General features: G+C 39.8%; 1 long non-coding RNA gene across 3 annotated transcripts in view; it reads right to left on the bottom strand.

Annotated features, from left to right (window-relative positions):
- Positions 1 to 20,444, bottom strand: part of LOC106508944 (uncharacterized) — a 768,001-nt gene that overhangs the window by 159,794 nt on the left and 587,763 nt on the right. The window contains exons 9-12 of one of the 3 annotated variants that reach the window (XR_014807830.1): positions 16,121 to 16,212; positions 15,752 to 15,800; positions 9,409 to 9,569; positions 6,963 to 7,017 (exon numbers count right to left, since the gene is read on the bottom strand). The exons of the other annotated variants lie outside the window; for them this stretch is intronic. This is a non-coding gene — a long non-coding RNA (uncharacterized LOC106508944). The remainder of the gene's footprint in view (positions 1 to 6,962; positions 7,018 to 9,408; positions 9,570 to 15,751; positions 15,801 to 16,120; positions 16,213 to 20,444) is intronic. 3 annotated transcript variants of the gene reach the window in all.

Genomic DNA, 20,444 nt, shown 5'->3' with positions numbered 1-20,444 from the left:
TTTAAGGGAAACTGAGCACTTCTTGAGCAGGCTGCCAGTGGCCAGGCACCTCTTGTGTGGGCTAAGGGCATCTGAGGGCTAAGTGTGACGTGGTGCCTACCAATGATCATACGCTGCTGCTCTCACTCCCCTGGGAAATCACCCACCCTGTAGCAAACACTGCCAAATGCTCTGGGTGGCACCCAAACACTTGGTCACTGTCCCTTCCCAAGACCCTACCACTAGAAGCAGCTGGTACAGCACCTCCTTTGTGGGCTGTGGCACAGGGTGCTTCTTGTGTGGTCTGCAGGTGGTGGGGGTAAAACCACCATAGTTATCCCTGCTTCCAGAGGTGGACATGGCCCACTGCCACTGGAAATACCTGAACAAAAGTCACTTGCAGCCCTGACCACCTCAGAGGGCACCACAGAGAAGGACATTGTGACAGAACACCACCTGTTGTTTCTCTCACTCGCCTGGGAGCACATCCACCCTGCTGCTGTCACTGCCAAATGCTCTGGGTAGTGCCCAGATGCTTGATCATTGTCCCTTCCCAGGAACCTGCAACTAGGAGCAGCTTGTGCAGCACATCCTGTGGGGACTAAATAGGATGAGGTGCCTCTTGCATGGTCTACTGGGGGCAAAGGCAGACCACTGCAGTTATCTCTGGCTCTAGAGGTGGGCAGGGCCTGCCACCACTAGGGGTCCATGAACAGGCACCACTTACACTCCCAGTCACCTCAAGTGCACCGTAGAGGAGGGAATTGTGATCAAACACCACCTGTTGGTGCTCTCGCAACCCTGGGAACACACCCACCCTCTTGCTGCCACTGCTGAACGCTCTAGGCAGTACCAACATGCCTGATCTTTATCGCTTCCCAGGATCCTGCAACTAGCTGCCTGTGTAGCACCTCCTGTGTGGGCTAAGTGAGACTGATTGCTTCATGCATGGCCTACAGTTTGTGAGGGCAAACCACTGCAGTTATTACTGTCTCCAGAGGGAGTCACAGGGTCCATGAACAGGTACCACCTGTGTTTCCAATCACGTCAAAGGAGGGCATCGCAATCAAACACTAGCTGTTGTTGCTCTCACTCCCCTGGGAACTCACGCACCCTGCTACTGCTACTGCCAAATGCTCTGGTCACATCGTAGATATGCATAAAGCTCATTAGCACTTCTAGGGCCCTGCAACTAGGAGTAGCCTATGCCACCTTCCTGCAGATCCTTGCTGCTTTTAAGAGCACAATAACAGACACTGAATGCTGGCTCTACCCATTGCCCCCTTCTCCCTGAAAACATACTGAGCATCCTGGGGATAACAGACTGCTCACACCAAAGAAAGAGACAGCAAATATTCAAACTCCCACACCAAAAACAAATAGTAACCCCCCCAAAAATATAAAGGGGTGTTACTGCATAGACGTAATCTTACAAGACTAGAGTTTGCTTCCCCATTCTCACAGAAAAAGAAAAACGTAAGCAAGAAGAAGAAACTCAGAAACAATTCCCAGGTAAAGAACAGAAGAATTCACCTAAAGCAGTTAACAATGAAGCAGACTTCTGGAGTTTGACAGACATTGAGTTCAAAGGGAGATAGTGAAAATACTGAAGGAATTAAGGCTGAATATCAAGGAATTAAGAAAGGATATAAACAGTAATGCAGAGTTCTTCAGAAAGGAACTAGAAAATAAAAGAAGGAGCCAAGAAAAAGTAGAAAATTCACTTGCAGAGACACAAACTGAGCTAAAGGCAATAAAGACCAGAATGATTAATGCAGAGGAACGAATGAGTGATGTGGAAGATAGAATAATGGAAATCACCCAAACAGGCAGCAGACAGAAACCAAATGAAAAAAACATGAAAGCAATATAAGAGACCTATGGATTAATATAAAGCAGGGCAATCTACACATAATAGGAATTCCAGGAGGAGAAGAAAAAGAAAAGGGGATTGAAAATATATTTGAAGAAATTATGGCTGAAAACTTCCCAGATCTAAAGGATACTGATTTCAAGACACAGGAAGCACAGAGCGTCCCAAACAAGTTGAACCCAAACAAGCCCACGCGCCAAGACACATTATAATAAAAATGGCAAAAGCTAAAGATAAAGAGAGGATTCGAAAGGCAGCAAGAGAAAAGCAAAGGGTTAATTATAAGGGACCCCCCATAAGGCTATCAGCTGGTTTCTCTGCAGAAACACTACAGGCCAGAAGAGAGTGGCAAGGTATATTTAAAGTGCTGAAAGGAAAAAATCTGCAGGCTGGAATACTCTACGCAGCAAGAATATCTTTTAAAAGAGAAGGAGAAATAAAGAATTTCCCCAATGAACAAAAGCTAAATGAGTACAACAGTAAGAAACCCATCCAAAAAGAAATACTGAAAGGGCTTCTCTAAATTAAAAAAAAAAAAAAATATATATATATATATATATATATATATATATATATATATATATCAAAATCATGTACTGTGGGGCAAGGAAAGCAAGAAAAATTGGATTCTTTTTTATTTTTTTTTAAAGATGTGCTTGAGCCTATATGAATATCGAGCTAAAGCAAGCAGATATAGGAAGGGGTTAACATACTTAAAAAACAGGGCAGGCACAAATCAAAACCGAACATTACATTCACAAAAACTGAAAAGTACTCAAACAGAAAATAATTGGAGACCGTCCAACCAAAAAAAGAAAGGAAGAATGGAGAGTCATAGAACCAACTGGAAAATGAGGTTTAAAATGGCAATAAATAAGAATCTATCAATTATTACCTTAAATGTCAATGGACTGAATGCTCCAGTCAAAAGACACAGAGTGGCTGAGTGGATAAAAAAGCAAAAACCTTCGATCTGCTGCCTACAAGAGATGCACCTTAGGGCAAAGGACACTTATAGATTGAAAGTGAGAGTTTGGGAAAAGATACTTCATGCCAATGGACAAGACGGGAAAGCAGGCGTTGCAATACTCATATCCGACAAAATAGACTTTAAAACGAAGGCCATAAAGAAAGGCAAAGAAGGACACTATTTAATGATTAAGGTCCATTCAAGAAGAGTATATTATGATCATCAATATATATGCCACTAATATAGGAGCACCCAGATACCTACAACAAATACTAACAGACATAAAAGGAGAAGTTGAAGGGAGCACAACCGTACTAGGAGATTTTAACACCCCACTCACATCAATGGAAAGATCCTCTGGACAGAAAATCAATAAAGCAACAGAGATCCTAAAGGACACAGTAGAAAAGTTAGACTTAATTGACATTTTCAGGACATTACATCCAAAAAAATCAGAATACACATTCTTTTCAAATGCACATGGGACATTCTCAAGAACGGATCACATATTGGGGCACAAAGCTAACCTCGACAAATTTAAGAGTATAGAAATTATTGCAGGTATCTTCTCTGACCACAATGGCATGAAACTAGAAATCAACCACAGGAAAAGAAATGAGAAAACACCTATTACACGGAGACTAAACAACATGCTACTAAAAAACCAATGGATCAGTGAGGAAATCAAGAAGGAAATTAATACATACCTCGAGACAAATGATAATGAAGACACAACCACTCAAAATCCATGGGATGCCACAAAAGCAGTGCTCAGAGGGAAGTTCATAGCAATACAGGCCTGCCTCAAAAAAGAAGAAAAATCTCAAGTGGACAACTTAACCCGCCACCTAAATGAATTAGGAAAAGAACAAGCCAAAACCTAAAGTCAGCAGAAGGAGGGAAATCATAAAAATCAAAGAGGAAATCAATAACACAGAGATTCAAAAAACAATAGACAAAATCAATCAAACCAAGAACTGGTTCTTTGAAAAGGTAAACAAAAGTGACAAACCTCTGGCTAGAGTCACTAAGAAGAGGAGAGAAAGAACCCAAATAACCAAAATAAGAAATGAAAAAGGAGAAATCACAACGGATACAGCATAAATACAAAAAAACATGCGAGAATACTATGAACAACTCTATGGCAACATGTTTGACAATCTGGAAGAAATGGACAACTTTCTAGAGACTTACAGCCTGCCAAAACTGAATCAAGAAGACATAGACCAACTGAACAGACCTATCACTAGAAATGAAATTGCATATGCCATAAAAACACTCCCTACAAATAAAAGTCCAGGACCAGAAGGCTTCACAGGCAAATTCTACCAAACATACGAAGAGGAACTTATATACTCATCCTCCTTAAACTTTTTCAAATGGTTGAAGAAGAAGGAACACTCCCAAACACATTCTATGACACCACCATCACCCTAATTCCAAAACCAGACAAAGATACCACCAGAAAAGAAAACTATCAGCCAATATCTTTGATGAATATGGATGCAAAAATTCTCCAAAAAATTTTAGCCAACTGAATCCAACAACACATCAAAAAGATCCTACACCACAACCAGATGGGATTCATCCCAGGTGCACAAGGATGGTTCGACATACGCAAATCAATCGACGTCAGTCGCCACATCAACAAAAGAAAAGTCAAAAACCACATGATCATCTCCATAGATGCAGAGAAAGCATTTGACAAAGTCCAACATCCATTCATGATCAAAACTCTCACCAAAGTGGGTATAGAGGGAACACTCCTAAACATAATCAAAGCCATTTATGACAAAACCCATAGCAAATATAATACTCAATGGAGAAACGCTGAAAGCCTTCCCACTCAAATCTGGAACAAGACAAGGATGCCCACTCTCACCACTGTTATTCAACATAGTACTGGAAGTTCAAGCCCCAGCAATTAGACAAACAAAAGAAATAAAGGCATCCAAATAGGAAGAGAAGAGATAAAACTGTCACTGTATGCAGATGACAGGATAGTATATATAGACAACACTAAGAACTCAACCCCAAAACTGCTTGAACTGATCAACAAATTCAGCGAAGTAAGGGGATGTAAGATTAATATTCCGAAATCAGTTGCACTTCTGTATACTAACAATGAAATATTAGAAAAGGAATACAAAAATACAATACCTTTTAAAATTGCACCCCAAAAAATCAAAAACCTGGGAAAACACCTGACCAAGGAGGCAAAAGACTTATATGCTGAGAACTATAAAACATTCTCAAGGAAATTAAAGAAGATGTAAAGAAATGGAAAGACAGTCCATGCTCCTGGATCGGAAAAATCAATATTGTAAAAATGGCCTTACTACCCAAAGCGATCTGCAGATTCAATGCAATCCCTATCAAAGTACCCATGATGTTTTTCACAGAACTGGAACAAACAATCCAAACATTTATATGGAACCACAAAAGACCCAGAATTGCCAAAACAATCCTGAGAAACAAAAACCAAGCAGGAGGCATAACTCTTCCAGACTTCAAGCAATATTACTAAGCCAGAGTCATCAAGACAGTGTGGTACTGGTACCAAAACAGACAGGCAGACCAATGGAACAGAAGAGAGAACCCGGAAATAAGCCCTGACACCTATGGTCAATTAATCTTTGACAAGGGAGGCAAGAACATCAAATGGGAAAAAGACAGTCTTTTCAGCAAGCATTGCTGGGAAACCTGGACAGCTGCATGTAAATCAACGGAACTAGAACCCACCCTCATACCGTGCACAAAAATAAACTCAAAATGGCTGAAAGACCTAAATATAAGACAAGACACCATCAAACTCCTGGAAGAGACCATAGGCAAAACATTCTCTTTCATTAACCTTACAAATGTTTTCTCAAGTCTGTCTCCCAAAGCAAAGAAATAAAAGCAAAAATGAACCAATGGGACCTAATCAAACCGACAAGCTTTTACACAGCAAAGGAAACCAAAAAGAAACCAAAAAGACAACTTACAGAATGGGAGAAAATCGTTTCAAATGATGCAACTGACAGGAGCTTCATCTCTAGAATGTACAAGCAACTTACATAACTCAACAGCAAAAAAGGCAACAACCCAATGGAAAAATGGGCAAAAGACATAAATAGACAGTTCTCCGAGGAAGACGTACAGATGGCCAACAAGCACGTGAAAAAATGCTCCACATCCCTGATTATTAGAGAAAAGCAAATCAAAACAACCATGAGATCCCACCTCACACCAGTCAGAACGGCCAGCATTAAGAAGTCCACAAATAGCAAATGCTGGAGGGGATGTGGAGAAAAGGGAACCCTCCTGCACTGTTGGTGGGAATGTAAGCTGGTACAACCACTATGGAGAACAGTATGGAGGTACCTTAGAAATCTATACATAGAACTACCATATAATCCAGCAATCCCACTCTTGGGCATATATACGGACAAAACTTTCCTTAAAAAAGACACATGCACCCGCATATTCACTGCAGTTCTATTCACAATAGCCAAGAGCTGGAAACAACCCAAGTGTCTACTGACAGGTGATTGGATTAGGAAGATGTGTTTTATATACACACAATGGATTACTACTCCGCCACAAAAAAAAGAACAAAATAATGCCATTTGCAGCAACATGGATGGCACTAGAGACTCTCATCCTGAGTGAAGTAAGTCAGAAGGAGAAAGACAAATACCGTGTACTATCACTTATATCTGGAATCTAACATATGGCACAAAGGGATCTTTCCACAGAAAAGAAAATCATGGACTTGGAGAAGAGACTTGTGTTTTCCTGGGTGAAGTGGGGTAGAGTGTGAGGGTCTGGGAGCTGTTTAGCACTGGGAACTCTTCTCATCACTTATGATGGAGCAAATAATGTCGGAAAAAGAATGTATACATATAAGTGTAACTGGGTCACCATGGTGTACAGTAGAAAAAAATACACACACATAAGTAAAAGATAAAAAAAAATTGTGTGAAAAGAGCTGTCACATCAATTTCCAATACCTCCTTCACTTATCATTTACTATGTCCCTCCCCTCCTTCAAGTCTTTATTCAAGTGCCACCTTCTCTCGGGGGGGGGGGGTCCACCCTGACTACCTATTTAAAACCACGCCCACCTGTCACCCCCACACCCCTAACCCAGCTCACCTTTCTTCCTGGACCACATATGTGCTTTTTCATCGTTGCTCTTTTTGTGTCTCCTCTGGTTAGAACCAAAACCAAGTGAGAAGAAGGAAGGAACTAATGAAACTGAGGGTGAAAATTCATTAAATAGAACATAGAACAATACGGAAAAATCAATGAAACCCAAAGATGGTTCTTTGAAGGTCAATAAAATTGACAAACTTTTAACTAGGAGGATTGGGGGGAATAGGGGGCAAATACTCAAATCATCCATCAAACTTGGAAATGCAGAGAGGGTACCTCCAAAATCATCAAACTCGGAAATGCACAGGAATACAAAGAAATGTTACGAACAACTGTATGACAATTAATTAGAAGGTTTAGGAAAATGGACAGATTTCATTGTGATGCAAACCAACCACTGCGACTCAAGAAGAAACAGAAGATGTGACATGTTCATAGCAAGGAGATATGGGTTAAAAAATTCAAAACTTCACACATAAAAAAACTCAGGCCCAGATGGCCTCACTGGTAAAGTCTACCAATCACTGAAGAAGAATTAATGTCTCAAAAAATACATGCACCCCAATATTCATAGCAACACTATTCACAATAGCCAAGACATGGAAACAACATAAACGGCCATCAGTAGATGAATGCATAAAGATGTGGATGGAATATTACTCAGCCATGAAAAGAATGAAATACTGCCATTTGAAGCCACATGGGTGGACCAGAGAGATGATCACACTAAATGATGTCAGAATGAGAATGACAAATACTATATAATATCAATTATATCCTACTGGAATCTAAAATATGACACCAATGAACTTCTCTGAAACTGAAGTGGAGTCAGACATAGAGAACAGACTTGTGGTAGCCAAGGGGGAAGGAAGAGGGCTTGTGTTAAAGTGGTATTTTGGTGTTAGGAGATGCAAACTATTGCATACAGGATGGATAAACAACAAATTCCTACTGTATATTACAGGGAACTATCAATATCCTATGATAAACCATAACATAAAATAAGCAAAAACAAAAAAAGAAAGAAATTAAAGAAGATCTAAGTAAATTGGGATATATACTGTTGACATGCATTAAAACATTTTTTTTCTTTTTAGGGCCGCACCTGTGGCATATGGAAGTTCCCAGGCTAGGGGTCTAATTAGAGTACAGCTGCTGGCTTATGCCACAGCAACAGCAATGCTGGATCTGAGCCACATCTGTGACCTACACCACAGTTCATGGCAGCTCTGGATACTTAACCCACCAAGTGAGGCCAGGAATTGAACCTGCATCCCCGTGGTACAAGTTGGGTTAGTTAACCACTGAGCCATGAAGGGAACTCCCATTAAAACATCTTAAATTCATCAAAACACATTTGGTTAACTCAGATCACTGGATTTCAGGACTTACTAGAAAGCTGCAGTAATCAAGACAGTGTGGTTTTGGAGTTAGGTTGAAAATATAGTAGAGCAATTGAACAGAATGGAGAGTATAGAACTATATGTGTATATTATGTGTGTGTATATGTGTGTGTGTATCAACCATTTTCCAACAAAGAGTCCAAAGTAATTCAACCAGAAAGAGTTGTTTTTTAAATAAATGGTGTTGGAATAATTGAACAGCCATATGCAAAAGAGGGAACTTAATCTCATATCATATGAAAAATTAACTTGAAATGGACCATAAAACTAAATACTAGCTATAAAATTCTTAGAAAAATATATGAAAAATTTTTACCTTTAGTCAGTATTAGAAAGGACACCATGGTCACTGACCATAAAGAAAACATAGCAAATTGGATATTATAAAAATTAAAAGTTTTTATGCTTTGGATAACAATGTTAGGACTATGTAGAGAAGGATGCATTCATGATAAAGAATATGAACCCACTATATATAAGAATTCTTAGAACTCAAAAAGAAAATAAAATCAATTAAAATATATGATTGATATGAATGAACACTTCTTTAAGATATAACAGGAACAATCAATAAGGGCACGAAAAGATGCCATTGTTGGAATGCATGTTCAGAAGAATGCACAGTAAATCAAAATATGATAATATTTTAAATATTTTATAATGATCAAAGTTAAAAAAAAACTGACAGTATCGGGTTTGGCAAAAATATGCAGTAAGTGGTACTGTTCTAAGTTGGTAAGCTAATTCATAAAATAATTGCTGGTTGGAATATAAAATGGTATCACCCTTTGGAAAATTCTGATAAGGCTAACCATACACTTATCATATGGCTCAGAAATTCTACTCCTAAGTATCCACCCAAGAATAACAACACATGCCCCACACCATGACCTGTTCACGATTGTTTATAGCAGTATCACACAAAATTGTCAAATTCTGGAAACAACTCAAATGACCATCAACTAATGAATGGATAAACAATTTGTGGTATATCTATATACAGAACACTGTTTAGCAATAAAAAGGAACAGACCTCATACCCACAGTCAGATGAATGATTCTCAGTAACAGTATGTTAAGTCAAAGAAATCTGGTCCAACTGACTATTTACTGTATGACTCCTTGCACGTAGGATTCTGGAAGAGGCAATGCTGGAGGAAATTAAACCAGAAGTAGAAATTAAATCCATGGCTTCCAGGAGCTGCAAGGAGGGGAGGGTTTGAATCAATAGAAACTCAAGGGAAGTTTCGAGGATGATGGAAATTTTCTCTATTTAGATCATGCTGGTGGTTAATTGGCTGTCTATGTTTATCAAAACTTATTGACTATCATTTCAAAAGGGAGAATTTTGCTGTCTTAAATTTTCCCTCAATAAGCCTGCCTTCAAGTAATTTTCAAATTAGAGTTACACTGGAAGAACAGAAATTTGTAATCAATTAGGGTTTATTCTCTATTTGATTCTATGCCAGGTTCTATAATCAAAAAAAAAAATATTGTTGGAGTTCCTGTTGTGGTAACAAACCCAACTAGTATCCATGAAGATGTGAGTTCAATCCCTGACATTGCTCAGTGGGTTAAGAATACAGCGCTGCCCTGAACTGTGGTATAGGTCACAGATACATCTCAGATCTGGTGTTGCTTTGGCTGTGGCATACTCCGGTGGCTACAGCTCCAATTCAGTTCCTAGCCTGGGAACTTCCATATGCCGCATGTGCGGCCCTAAAAAAAAAGCCAAAAAAAAAAAAAAAAAGTATTGCTGCCCTGGAGAAACTGGCAGTCTAGTAAGGAAGAGAAAATTAATTTATTTGAAGCAATTAATAAATCCATTAATAACTCTTTGAGCATCTTCTTTGTCCTAGCACTTTTCTGGGTGGTAGGTGATAAAAATCAAGTTCATTGATCACTAGCTGTTTTTTTCTAGGCATACACACATATGGACATAAATGTATGTGCATATATGTATTCGTGTGCTAGCTTTGCCTCATAAAATGTCATAGACCGGGTGGCTTAAACACCTGAAATTTATTCTCTTCAAGTTCTGGAGTCTAAAAGTCCAAGATCAAGGTACCCACAGGGCTCTAACAGAAAGATTTGTTATTGGTCTCTCTGCAAACCTCGTGCTGCCTCTTCACATGGCACAAATGCCCCTAGGTATCTCTGTTCATATTTCCTCTTCTTATTGGGGACACTGGTTAGATTGGATTAGGGTGATACTAACAGAGTTAAGTTTATCTCTGTAAAGTCTGTGTCTGCAAATACAGTCACATTCAGAATTGGGGGTTAGGCTTGAACATATGAACTTGGAAGGAAGACAGACAGTTCAGCCCATAGCAGCAATTATAACATTTTTTTCTCATCACTATTAAATGAGGTAGATATTATTATGACCATTTCACAGATGAACTGAGGCTTTGAAGGATTAAGAAACACTGATCAGTAACTCTTACAGATTTTTGAAAAAATATATTTTGTGTTGATGCCTATTTGAATCCTCCCTTCATCACTATTAGCTCTAAGCATAATAGCCAGTCTGAAAGACTATTTTTTTTTTGGTCTTTTTTTAGGGCTGCACCCAGAGCATGTGGAAGTTCCTAGACTAGGGGTCAAATCAGAGCTACAGCTGCTAGTCTACACCACAGCCATGGCAACACCAGATCTGAGCCACATCTGTGACCTACACCACAGCTTGTGGCAATGTCATATCTTTAACCAACTGAGTGAGGTCAGGGATCAAACCTGCATCCTCATAGACACTATTATTTTACTTGTTCTAAGGAACAGTTCTTTAAACAGAAAATATTTCACATGAGATATACCTTAATGTTATCATGAGTGATTTTTACCCATTTTCCAAATAATAGCCTGAGCCTAAAGTTGACATGGCAGAATTTCACTGGTAATTCTGTTTTATGAATTCAAATTAATTAAACACATATCTTGACATTTTAGGAAAATTAAAAAACTAAGCTCAAATATGCTGTCATTAGTCTACTTGGCTCTGGAGTGAGACAATATCAATTAGAATTAAAGCTCTGTCTGTTACAAGCTATTTTGAGCAAATCTATTAACATCTCTAAAAGTTAGTTTCTGAATTTTAGAATATGGGATAATTTAAATTGCTGAATAGAAGGGCTGAAAAGATTAACTGAGCTAATTGATGAAATCACTTAATTCATTTTTTGTGTGGCACTTGATGTGTGAGAATTTAATACAAGCTGGCATTATCATTGCCATCACCCTTGATGCTGTCATCATCATCACCACTATATCATCATCATTACCATCCACATCACCATCATCACTATTTATGATATAAATATTTTGTGTACCGTCCACATTCAAATTTGTTTGAGTATTATATAAGATACAATGGATTTTTTTTTTTTTTGGTCTTTTTAAGGACACACATGTGTCATATGGAATTTCCCTGACTGGGGTCCAATCAGAGCTGCAGCTTCCAGTCTATGCCACAGCCACAGCAATGAGGGATCTGAGGTGTGTCTGCAACCTACACCACTGCTCATGCCAACACCAGATCCTTAACCTGCTAAGTAAATCCAGTCCATACCTCATGGATATAGTGTTTGTTAACACTGAGCCATGATGGGAACTCCACAATAACATTTATTTAAAAATTATACAGGGGGAGGAGGCAAGATGGCAGAAGAGTAGAGGGACATGCTCGCCCTCTCCCACAAACACACACACAAAAAACACATTTAAAGCATAAATGACTGGCACAGAACAGCAATCAATCGCTGGCAGAAGAACCTAAACTCCAATAACAGCAAGAATCTCATGACATTACTAGGTAAAACAAGAGAAAAGAGGAGAGTGAGAGAAGGTGAATCTGAGCTGGACAGGTGCTCCTAAAAGGGAACTGCGGAGGAGAAAGGGATCCCACACCCTGGAAAGTCACCTACTTGACGGAAAGATAACTGAACTGGAGAAATCTCCAGATGCAGAAAAGAGTGTAGCAGTAAGTCAGAGTTCTGAAAAGCAGAGCGAGAACCGAACAGATCATCTGAACTACTGGCACAGTCACAAAAAATTGAGATGCTTGCGTGGGGGCTGGGCACCAAGACCTCGGCTCCAGAGGTTAGTCCCTGGGAAAGGGCTGTGGGGGTGGGTGGAGTGGAGACTGCTTGGGAGGTCTAGGAACCGGTCTGTCGGGTTTGACAGGGCAGAGACTGCCTGGGAAACTAGAAAGCAGATCGTTGTGGGGGGAGGGAGCAATACACTAAGGATGGGGAAGTGGAAAGCCACATCTGCGGGAACCTAGGAGAAGAGCTGGGTCTGCGCCATTGTTGGGGAGGGGAGGGAAGGGGTGGGCCCCCATAGAATACTCCCCATGCCACAGCCAGCTTACTGGCCTGCCAGCTATCAGAAAGATGTGCTTTCCAGTGCATACCCCCCCCCCGCCACCCCTAACATACGTGCTGGTCTTGGGGCTGCCTGCCATCCGGGAGGGCTGGCCTCAACAATTGCCAGAAGCCTACCACCACAGGGGCTGTCCGTGCCCTGGCCTGCTTGCCCTTTGGAGGGGCTACACCCCTGCGGAGCAGCACCAAACACCTCCAGCCCCCAGGAAAAGGCCTGCAGCCCAGAAAAGCTAGAACAAGCTTGGCTGGGCCATGAAAAGATCTGCCTACATTCTCAGACAGTCCTTCTCAGTTGGGCTGCCCTGGGGAAGAGCCTCTTGGGTTCACAGTGGCCCAGCTAGCAGCTCCAGACCTCGGGGGGTTCCATACTCCCACGGAACAGGTTCCCAGCACCACCGGCTCCCTGAAAGAATTCCCACAGCCCAGAAAAGCTAGAACAAGCTTGGCCAGGCCATGAAAAGATCTGCCTACATTCTCAAACAGTCCTTCCAAGTCAGGCTGCCCTGGGGAAGAGCCTCTTGGGTTCGCAGTGACCCAGATAGCTGCTCCAGCCCTTGGGAGCCACTGCACTCCAGCAGAATAGCTGCCCAGCACCGCCAGCCCCTGCAAGAGCCCCACAGCCCAAAAACAACAGAGCAAGCTCTGCCCAGCTGAGTGAAATCTTCTCCTATCGTGGTGTGGACCTCCCAGTTCTGTCTGCCCTCAGGAAGTCCTCCTTTGCTTCAGAGAGACGCTGTCAGCCCTGCCCATCCTCCAGAAAAGCCACACTGCCTCAAAAAAGACTGACCAACAACACCAGCCCTCAGGAAACATTCCATGGCAGTGACAAGGCAAACACTGCCCAGCCACAGAGAGTAAAACTCCACCAGGAAAAAGAAAACAAGCAAGATGAAGAAGCTGAGAAGCCACCCCCAGTTAAACCAACAGGAGAACTCACCTAAAGCAGTCAACAATGAAACAGATCTCTGCAGTTTGACAGACCTGGAGTTCAAAAGTGAAATAGTTAAAATACTGAAGGAATTAAGAGAAGATATGAGCAGTAATGCAGACACCCTCAGAAAGGAATTAGAGGAGTTCCCGTCGTGGCACAGTGGTTAACAAATCCAACTAGGAACCATGAGGTTGTGGGTTCGATCCCTGGCCTTGCTCAGTGGGTTAAGGATCCAGCGTTGCTGTGAGCTGTGGAGTAGGTTGAAGACGCAGCTCGGATCCTGCGTTGCTATGGCCCTGGTGTAGGCCAGTGGCTACAGCTACAATTCAACCCCTAGCCTGGGAATCTCCATATGCCATGGGAGCAGCCCTAGAAAAAGCAAAAATACAAAAAAAAAAAAAAAAAAGAAAGGAACTAGAAAATATAAGGAGGAGCCAAGAAAAACTAGAACATTCTTTTGCAGAGATACAAACTGAACTAAGGGCAGTAAAAACCAGAATGAATAATGCAGAAGAACGAATCAGTGATATGGAAGATAGAATAATGGAAATCACCCAATCAGGTCAGCAGACAGAAAACCAAATCAAAAAACAGGAAAGCAATATAAGAGACCTATGGGATAATATAAAGTGGGCCAATCTATGCATAATAGGAATTCTAGAAGGAGTAGAAAAAGATAAGGGGATGGAAAAAATATTTGAAGAAATTATCACTGGAAACTTCCCAAATGTAAAAGATAGTGAGTTCAAGATACAGAAAGCACAGAGGGCCCCAAACAAATTGAACCCAAATAGACCCACACCAAGACATATTACAATAAAAATGGCAAAAGTTAGTGATAAAGAGAGGATCCTAAAGGCAGCAAGAGAAAAGCAGAATGTTACCTACAAGGAAACCCCCATAAGGTTATCAGCTGATTTCTCTGTGGAAACACTACAGACCAGGAGGGAATGGCAAGAGATATTTAAAGTGCTCAAAGGAAAAAATATGTAACCTAGAATACTCTATCCAGCAAGAATATCATTTAAAATAGAAGGGGAAATAAAAATTTTTTCCAACAATGAAAAGCTAAAAGAATACAGCAATACAAAACCCAGGCTAAAAGAAATACTAAAAGGGCTTCTCTAAACCAAAAAGAAAGGAAGGAAAGAAAGGGAGGAAAAAGAAAAAGAAAAAAAAGAAGAGGAAGAACTAGGATTGAGGAAACCACAATCAGAGAGCAGTCACTCAAATAAGCCAGCATACAGATTTAATCATGAACATGTTTCAAACAAAATAAAATTAAAAAGAAAAAAAAAGAGTCATCAAAACCATAAAATGTGGGCAAGGGATGTTAGGTAATAAATAGTTCCTTTTTTGTTGTTGTTTGTTTCTCTTCTTAATTTTAATATAGTAATGAAGTGTTTGAACTTACAGGACCATCAAGCTAAAACACACAATTATAGGAAGGGGTTTGCATACTTAAAAAACAGGGCAACCACAAGCCAAAACCAAACATTGCATTCGCAAAAATGGAAAGAAAAAAAAAAAACACTCAAACAGATAATAACCAGAGACCATCCAACCAAAAAAAGAAAGGAAGAATGGAGAACCATACAAACAAATGGAACACAAGGTTCAAAATAGCAATAAATAATCATTTAACAATTATCACCTTAAATGTCAATGGACTGAATGCTCCAGTCAAAAGACACAGAGTGGCTGAGTGGATAAAAAGGCAAAAACTTTCAACATGCTGCCTATAAGAAACTCACCTTAGGACAAAGGATACCTATAGACTGAAAGTGAAGGGGTGGGAAAAAATATTTCACGCCAATAGACATTACAGGAAAGCAGGAGTTGCAATACTCATATCAGACAAAATAGACTTTAAAATGAAGGCCATAAAGAAAGCAAAGAAGGACACTATTTAATGATTAAGGGATCCATCGAAGGAGAGGATGTTACTATCATCAACATATATGCCCCAAATATAGGAGCACCCAGATACATACAGCAAATATTAACAGACATAAACGGAGAAATTGATGGGAATACAATCATAGTAGGAGACTTTAATACCCCACTCACATCAATGGAAAGATCCTCTGGACAGGAAACCAATAAAGCAACAGAGATCCTAAAGGACACAGTAGAAAAGTTAGACTTAATTGGTATCTTCAGGACACTACATCCAAAAAAATCAGAATACACATTCTTCTCAAATACACATGGAACATATTCTCAAGAATCGACCACATATTGGGACACAAACCTAACCTCAATAAATTTAGAAGCATAGAAATTATTGCAAGTATCTTCTCTGACCACAACACCATGAAATTAGAAATCACCCATGGGAAAAGGAAAGAGAAAAAATCTACTACATGGACACTAAACAACATGCTACTAAAAAACCAATGGATCAGTGAGGAAATCAAGAAGGAAATTAATACATACCTCGAGACAAATGATAATGAAGACACAACCACTCAAAATCCATGGGATGCCACAAAAGCAGTGCTCAGAGGGAAGTTCATAGCAATACAGGCCTGCCTCAAAAAAGAAGAAAAATCTCAAGTGGACAACTTAACCCGCCACCTAAATGAATTAGGAAAAGAACAAGCCAAAACCTAAAGTCAGCAGAAGGAGGGAAATCATAAAAATCAAAGAGGAAATCAATAACACAGAGATTCAAAAAACAATAGACAAAATCAATCAAACCAAGAACTGGTTCTTTGAAAAGGTAAACAAAAGTGACAAACCTCTGGCTAGAGTCACTAAGAAGAGGAGAGAAAGAACCCAAATAACCAAAATAAGAAATGAAAAAGGAGAAATCACAACGGATACAGCAGAAATACAAAAAAACATGCGAGAATACTATGAACAACTCTATGGCAACATGTTTGACAATCTGGAAGAAATGGACAACTTTCTAGAGACTTACAGCCTGCCAAAACTGAATCAAGAAGAAACAGACCAACTGAACAGACCGATCACTAGAAATGAAATTGAAGAGGTCATAAAAACACTCCCTACAAATAAAAGTCCAGGACCAGAAGGCTTCACAGGCGAATTCTATCAAACATATAAAGAGGAACTGGTGCCCACCTCCTTAAACTCTTTCAAAAGGTTGAAGAAGAAGGAATACTCCCAAAGACATTCTATGATGCCACCATGACCCTAATTCCAAAACCAGACAAAGATACCACCAGAAAAGAAAACTATAGCCCAATATCATTGATGAATATAGATGCAAAAATTCTCAACAAAATCTTAGCCAACCGAATCCAACAACATATCCAAAAAATTATACACCATGACCAGGTAGGGTTCATCCCAGGTTCACAAGGATGGTTCAACATACACAAATCAATTGACGTCAGTCGCCACATCAACAAAAGAAAAGTCAAAACCCACATGATCATCTCTATAGATGCAGAAAAAGCATTTGACAAGTCCAACATCCATTCATGATCAAGACCCTCGCCAAAGTGGGTATAGAGGGAACATTCCTGAATATAATCAAAGCCATTTATGAGAAACCCACAGCAAATATAATACTCAATGGGGAAAAACTGAAAGCCTTCTCACTCAAATCTGGAACAAGATAGGGATGCCCACTCTCACCACTGTTATTCAACATAGTACTGGAAGTTCAAGCCCCAGCAATTAGACAAACAAAAGAAATAAAGGCATCCAAATAGGAAGAGAAGAGATAAAACTGTCACTGTATGCAGATGACAGGATAGTATATATAGACAACACTAAGAACTCAACCCCAAAACTGCTTGAACTGATCAACAAATTCAGCGAAGTAAGGGGATGTAAGATTAATATTCCGAAATCAGTTGCACTTCTGTATACTAACAATGAAATATTAGAAAAGGAATACAAAAATACAATACCTTTTAAAATTGCACCCCAAAAAATCAAAAACCTGGGAAAACACCTGACCAAGGAGGCAAAAGACTTATATGCTGAGAACTATAAAACATTCTCAAGGAAATTAAAGAAGATGTAAAGAAATGGAAAGACAGTCCATGCTCCTGGATCGGAAAAATCAATATTGTAAAAATGGCCTTACTACCCAAAGCGATCTGCAGATTCAATGCAATCCCTATCAAAGTACCCATGATGTTTTTCACAGAACTAGAACAAACAATCCAAACATTTATATGGAACCACAAAAGACCCAGAATTGCCAAAGCAATCCTGAGAAACAAAAACCAAGCAGGAGGCATAACTCTTCCAGACTTCAAGCAATATTACTAAGCCAGAGTCATCAAGACAGTGTGGTACTGGTACCAAAACAGACAGACAGACCAATGGAACAGAAGAGAGAACCCGGAAATAAGCCCTGACATCTATGGTCAATTAATCTTTGACAAGGGAGGCAAGAACATAAAATGGGAAAAGGAAAGTCTATTCAGCAAGCATTGCTGGGAAACCTGGACAGCTGCATGCAAAGCAATGAAACTAGAACACACCCTCACACCATGCACAAAAATAAACTCCAAATGGCTGAAAGACTTAAATATACGACAGGACACCATCAAACTCCTAGAAGAAAACATAGGCAAAACACTCTCTGACATCAACATCATGAATATTTTCTCAGGTCAGTCTCCCAAAGCAATAGAAATTAGAGCAAAAATAAACCCATGGGACCTCATCAAACTGAAAAGCTTTTGCACAGCAAAGGAAACCCAAAAGAAACCAAAAAGACAACTTACAGAATGGGAGAAAATAGTTTCAAATGATGCAACTGACAGGAGCTTCATCTCTAGAATATATAAGCAACTTATACAACCCAAAAGCAAAAAAGCCAATCAATCAATGGAAAAATGGGCAAAAGACCTGAATAGACAGTTCTCCAAAGAAGATGTACAGATGGCTAGCAAACACATGAAAAAATGCTCAACATCGCTGATTATAAGAGAAATGCAAATCAAAACTACCATGAGATCCCACCTCACACCCAGTAAGAATGGCCAGCATTAAGAAGTCCACAAATAGCAAATGCTGGAGGGGATGTGGAGAAAAGGGAACCCTCCTGCACTGTTGGTGGGAATGTAAACTGGTACAGCCACTATGGAGAACAGTGTGGAGATACCTTAGAAATCTATACATAGACCTTCCATATGACCCTGCAATCCCACTCTTGGGCATATATCTGGACAAAACTCTCCTTAAAAGAGACACATGCACCTGCATGTTCATTGCAGCACTATTCACAATAGCCAGGACATGGAAGCAACCCAAATGTCCATCGACAGATGATTGGATTCGGAAGAAGTGGTATACATACACAATGGAATCCTACTCAGCCGTAAAAAAGAATGACATAATGCCATTTGCAGCAACATGGATGGAACTGGAGAATCTCATCCTGAGTGAAATGAGCCAGAAAGACAAAGACAAATACCATATAATATCACTTATAACTGGAATGTAATATCCAGCACAAATGAACATCTCCTCAGAAAAGAAAACCATGGACTTGGAGAATAGACTTGTGGCTGCCCGACGGGAGAGGAAGATAGTGGGAGGGATCGGGAGCTTGGGGTTATCAGACACAACTTAGAATAGATTTACAAGGAGATCCTGCTTAGTAGCATTGAGAACTATATCTAGATACTCATATTGCAACAGAACAAAGGGTGGGGGGAAAAATGTATACGTGTAAGGATAACTTAATCCCCATGCTGTACAGTGGGAAAAAATAAAAAAAAATTAAAAAAAAGAAATAAAAATTATTCAATGGTCTGGAGTTTCCTTAGCAGTTAGGAATCCTACTAGTTAGTATCCATGAGGATTCAGGTTCGATCGCTGGCCTTGTTTAGTGGGTTAAGCATCCAGCATTACCGTGAGCTGTGGTATAGTTTGCAGATGTGGCTGAGATCTGATGTTGCCAGGCAGGGTGTAGGCTGACAGCTGCAGCTCCGATACCCCCCCTGCCTGGGAAATTCCAAATGCTGCAGGTGCAACCCTAAGAAAAAAAAAAGATAATGCTATCAGTTGTAAATGGTTACATCTAAAAAGTGAGTCCATATAAAATATAATTTAAATAGTAAAGTTTATATCATCTATAAAACTGTAAAACTATTAAGAGATTGAGAAAGGCAAATAGAGTTGATCCTTGAACAACATGGGTTTGGACTGGCAAATCCGATTTTTTTCAGTAAATATGTACCACAGTACATAATTGGTGGTTGCTTGAATCCTTGTATGAGAAACCACGGAAGCAGAGGGCAGCTATGAAGTTCTACACAAATTTTTGACTTCAAGGTGGGTCTCCCTAGCTAAGCCCTGTGTTATTTAAGGGTCAATTGTAAATAACTCCTAAAAGGAGGTATTATAGACATTTGTACTAAATATATGTAAGCAGTATTTTATTTTCTGTATGAACAGTCTGGAGACTTCTAACCATAGGGAATATTATTGGCAATAAAGCAAGTGGAAGCTGCACTATGGACCTTTAGGTGAGAGGTGCTCATACCATGGGAAACTCTGTAATAGACAAAACTAGGCTAGAGGATAACTTCATAAAACAGACTCATCAATAACATTTGTTTATTTAAAGTAACATGATCTTTAGGGACAACATGGTGATATATTTCTGCTCAAATTGCCAGAGGTGTATTTTGGGCCTCATAACTCACAAAATATGACTTCATTACTTCCCTGAGGGCTTTTCATCTGAGTTGAAATAAAGTAATTGAAACATGAAAGGATATAATTAGGGAATTCTCAAATAATACCCTTAAGGTCATCACAGAGA

This window comes from Sus scrofa, chromosome 1 (genome assembly GCF_054392235.1).
Source record: "Sus scrofa isolate SSC_HxYL_T2T_F1_AM1 chromosome 1, Sscrofa_HxYL_maternal_Yorkshire_Landrace_v2.0, whole genome shotgun sequence".
NCBI classification, from domain to species: Eukaryota; Metazoa; Chordata; class Mammalia; order Artiodactyla; family Suidae; genus Sus; species Sus scrofa.
The sequence above is the reverse complement of the archived record's forward strand: the minus strand, read 5'-3'. Positions and strand labels throughout refer to the sequence as shown.